This window comes from Zea mays, chromosome 2, assembly GCF_902167145.1.
Source record: "Zea mays cultivar B73 chromosome 2, Zm-B73-REFERENCE-NAM-5.0, whole genome shotgun sequence".
Lineage (NCBI taxonomy): Eukaryota > Viridiplantae > Streptophyta > Magnoliopsida > Poales > Poaceae > Zea > Zea mays.
Genome location: NC_050097.1, coordinates 102997635 through 103002824, shown reverse-complemented (window position 1 = coordinate 103002824; position 5190 = coordinate 102997635).

The following is a 5190-nucleotide window of genomic DNA, read 5'->3' as shown; positions in this document are numbered from 1 at the left end:
GGCATGGCTTGGCGTGACGCGGGGCGCGCGGGGTCGGGCGCGGGCGTGCTCTGGCGCGCCCAGAACGCGTCAAACACGTGGAGGTATTCTTCTGCCCATGTTCAAAAGCTTGCTGAGATCGCAAACGTGCGAATCTTAGCAAAAATCCGGCGCAGACCTCTTCCTGGCACCTATGGCTATCTCTTGTATGTGAGTTCCAAGGGAAGATAAGCCCTAGGTCAGAAGATATGCGGACGCCAAATCTGGCTTGTCTCCCTGCCCACCTCACGACAAAAGTGATGCCAAGACATGTCAAATGAGTTTGACTTGGGTTCAAATTTTTCCAGGGGGTGCCTTAGATGGTTTGGCACATTTTTGGTATTCAGACCAAGTGGTTTTGGTGCCATTTACTAAGTTAACACGTCTGATCTTTAGATTAGAGTTAAAATTTGACTTAGAGAGAATTAGAGAGCTCTAGCTCTCTCTCTCTATTTAAGGAATGGATTTGGGGTTTCTTAAGGGGTCTTTTTGCAATGTTTCCTCTCTATATTTGTAGATTAATATGTTACTTAACTTTGGCCAAAGGTTAGGTCATGATTTGCACATTTGCTTAATCTCCCCCCCTTCAACCAAGGTTTTAGGAGATAGGGGTTCAAGAGGGGTCTAGGGTTTACTCCCCTCTTGCCCAAGGTGATAATTGCACAAAAGCTTGGGTAATGCTTTTGGTCATTCACATTCTTGGGTAAAACATGGTCTCCAAAGTTTTTATGCTCTTCTCCTCAAGTTTCTTCCACATGTGATCACAGTCATTAGTGCATAGATGTGCCATGGCCATAGTAACACCTGGGGTGTTACATGAAAGTTGCTTAACTTTGGTTATTCTATCACTTTGATACATACACTTTTGACTAAAAGTGCATAGAACTTGAAACCGCCCAATATGGCACTAATTAGGGTTTTAGTTTTCCAAATTAGGGTTTTTGAGTGTTCTATGGTACATATGGCACTCAAGCTCTCTAGGTTTAACTTTTCTTCAACATTTCTACTAACTTTTGAGATCATCGTCTAGTGCTCATCTCACAAGTCCACATGCTTCTAATCCTTGGGGATATACCCTATCCTAGGGTCAAGGGCCTCTTTGATTAAGTCAGGTCATCACACGTATTTGTTTTGAGATTTTAGCCTAGTGGATGCATCTTAGGTGTAGCATACATAATGAGTTCTCGTAAAACTAGGGGTGTTACACACTCCATATTTTGATCTATATTTTCTATAAGGTTGAGTTCATGTGACTTATTTTAGAAACTTGAGCTTACAAACTTCCTCTTATTTTGGTCTCTCTATGGTGGAATTATGTCTTTCTATAATCTCTGTTCGTTCAGTCAGTCGTTGTGAACTCTCTTCTAATCGCTCCTATCATTATCGTGTTGTACTAAGACATATTGGATGGAGTAAAAACAACATCTGTTAGTCAAATCAAAAAATATTATACGAAGAGCGGAGACAATCAATAAAAAATCTTGAGATCCTTTTGGTGGATAGTTTGCATGGGTATTGTTGTGAGCCGTCGCAACGCACGGGCAACTGACTAGTAGACACAATCTCCCACTTCAAAACTCAGTTCTATTCTTCTTGTGTCAGCATAACTTTGCTACCTTGACTAGGCTATCTTCAGATTCTCTCGAACCATTTTGATGTTATCTTCGGCTTCGAGCAAAACGTCGGGACCAAACACTTGTCTTTCCCCAGGTTGATCCCAGAGCAATGGAGTTCTATAACTTCCGTACATTGCATGAAATGGTGACATCTTCAGGCTGGCCTGATGGCTGTTGTTATAGGAGAATTGCACATAAGGTAACTTCTTATCCCAACCTGACTTATCGTGCAATGCACATGCTCTCAACATGTCTTACAGAATTTGATTAGTTCTTTCAGCCTAACCGTCGATCTGCGGGTGATAAGTTGAATTGAACTTTAAATGCGTGCCCAAAGCTTCTTGTAGTTGCTGCCCAAAATGAGAGGTGAACTGTATTTCTCGATCTGACACTATATTCTTCGTAACTCCATGCAAACAAACAATCCGAGACATGTATAACTCAGCTAGTCTTGATCCATTGTATGTTGTCTTCACTAGTATGAAATGAGCCACCTTTGTTAAGCGGTCCACAATCACCCAGATGGAATCATAGCCAACCCACGTATGAGGTCGGCCAACTTTGAAATCCATCCCGATCTCATCCCATTTCCACTAAGAAATTTGCAACGGCTGCAAAAGTCCAGCTGGTTTCTGATGCTTTATTTTGGTTCTCTGATAACTGTCACGGATGGCAATATGCTCTCAATCTCTCTTTTCATTCCGTACCACCAAAAACCTCTTTTTCAGATCCAGATTCATCTTCTTGCTTCCGAGGTGTATGGAACATGTTGTCTCATGAGTTTCTTTGAGAATTAGCTCCCGAATGGACTTGATGTCGGGAACACACAAGTGGTCTTTTAACCATATCACGCCTACTGCATCCTCTCGAAAGTCTTTGCCTTTCCCTTCTATGATTAGCGGACAGATCTCACTGATCCTCTCATCACCATTCTGTCCTTCTTTGATATCCCGCTCGAATGTGGGTTCTAGTTCAACTGTCACTCCATGTGTGCTATTCAGAAATCTAAGGCTCTGCCTATCAAACTCCTTGCCTAACTCATATGGCATTGGGTGAGCAAGCATCATATTGACTTTACTTTTTTTGTTTAGCGCATCTACAACCACATTTGCTTTGCCTGGATGGTAATGTATCTCCAACTTATAGTCTTTAATCCTTTTTTACCTTTCATTCGTGCGCCATCTGCTTTGTTGTGGACGAAACCAATGCTCGTAGCTTTTTGAGCCGAAGGCGAAAAACACCTTCCCTTATTTTCATTGACATCGAAAAATACCTCTTGAGCAAAGTCAAAGATTGGTTCTCATATAGAGTGAAAGTTCATTTGAGACGAAGTACCTCCGTATATACGAAGCATTTTCTTATTGAAGGCATAAACTCTCGGTTTTCCCGTTAATGCTTTATGCTTTGTGTCATGATGATGAATCTACATATGCCTAATGCATGTTTGTATGAATGCGATGAAGTATGCAAATGTATGCCGAAAGTAAAAAACTCACGCGAATACACACCCAGACTCTGCATCCCATTAGAAACGACTTTGGAGTCCCTTCACCTTTTACTTAGGTGGCATTTAAGCTCTGCATTCCCTTAGGAATGACTTTGGAGCTTCTTCACCTTTTACTTAGGTGGCATTTAAGCTTCGCATCCCCTTAGGGACGACTTTGGAGCTTATTCACCTTTTACTTAGGTGGCATTTAAGCTCTGCATCCCCTTAGGGACAACTTTGAAGCTCCTTCATACTTTCTTACACTCGATGGTGTAATCCCAGATCCTTACATTTTACATGTGGGGGAATTTAGCCCTTATATTGCATAGGGCTACTCAAAATTCAAATTACAACCCATGGCCTCGTTAAAAACCTTTCTCCCCTCTTGAAAGGAAAAGGGTGCCATAGGGAAAAATAAAAAAATTACAAGATTTACACATAATATCTCTGGAGTTCATCTGCATTCCACGATATTGGAATGTTGTTTCCATCCATGTCTTTCAACCTATACGATCTAGGTCTTGACAAAGATACCACCAAGAAAGTACCTTCCCATTTTAGCTGAAGTTTTCCCACTGTATCTGGGTTGGCCACTCTCCGAAGCACTAAGTGTCCTGGCTTGATGTCTTTTAGTCTTACCTTCCGATCATGCCTTTTGACTGTTTCAGCTTGATATTTAATGATGTGATCTATTGCATGAAGTCTGGTCCCTTCTATGGTGTCTTTTGTTATTTTACAATCCTCATCGTTTCCTGCCGAAGCTAGGGTCCTTATTGAACTCGTTCTTGCTTCTTTCAATGTTATTGCTTCGTCGCCGAATAAGAGCTTGAATGGGGTAAATCAAGTTGACCTTGAGACAATAGTGTTGTGGTTCCATACCACTTTGATTAACTCGTCTGGCCACTTTCCTTTTGGCTGATCGAAAATTGACTTCATTATTCCTGTTATTATGATTCCATTAGCTCATTCTACCAGTCCATTTGATTCTGGATGTCTCACTGTTGCGAAATGTATTTTTGTACCGATTTGGTCACAAAAACCTTTGAACGTTTCAGCATTAAATTGAGATGGGGTAAAAAATCCTGTTGACCTTGAGACAACAGTGTTGTGGTTCCATACCACTTTTATTAACTCGTCTGGCCACTTTCCTTTTGGCTGATTAAAAATTGACTTCATTATTCCTGTTATTATGATTCCATTAGCTCGTTCTACTAGTCCATTTGATTATGGATGTCTCACGGATGCGAAATGTATTTTTGTACCGATTTGGTCACAAAAAGCTTTGAACGTTTCGACATCAAATTGAGTTCCGTTATCAACTGTAATGTGAAATATATTTTTGTACTGATTTGGTCACAAAAAGCTTTAAATGTTTCGACATCAAATTGAGTTCTGTTATCAACTGTAATGGCCTTCGGCACACCGAAGCGACAGACAATATTCTGCCAAAAAAAATTTTGAACCGTAGCCAAAGTTATTGTAGCTGGTGGAAGTGGGCCTAATAAATCTAGACCCCCACATTTGCAATGGCTAGGTGGGCTAGATTAGCTGAGTTAGATACGAAGGTTGTTTTTGGTGTCTAGCACACATCTAGCGGTTTTCACATTTTGAACTAAATCTGCTGCATCCGAAGCTGCCTTCGGCCAATAAAATCCTTGTCTGAAAACTTTTCCATGTAAAGGCCTGGACCCAATATGAGCTGTCACACCCGGTTTTAGAAGGCAAACCGAATGCGAACCATGTACGTGCCAGGATCAGTTATTCACGTACATAGCAGTTACATAACATGGACATCATCACACAGTGCTCAAAATGGTATTAAAAGGGAAATAATAGTCGATTACATCATACCTCTGAGACGTCCATATAGTCCTTACAATAAATCAAAGTGCGGAAAAGAAACGTAGATAAACGCGGCCTTCACAAGCAGCCGACTGGGGTTTGCCGCTAACCCACGCCTAGAACTCGTCGTAGTCTTGGAACTCCTAGAAGTCTCCTTCCACAGCTTCATCTTCTCCTGAGCAGTGGTTGCAATGTTGACGACCTGGGGATGGGGGGGTTTGGTGTGTA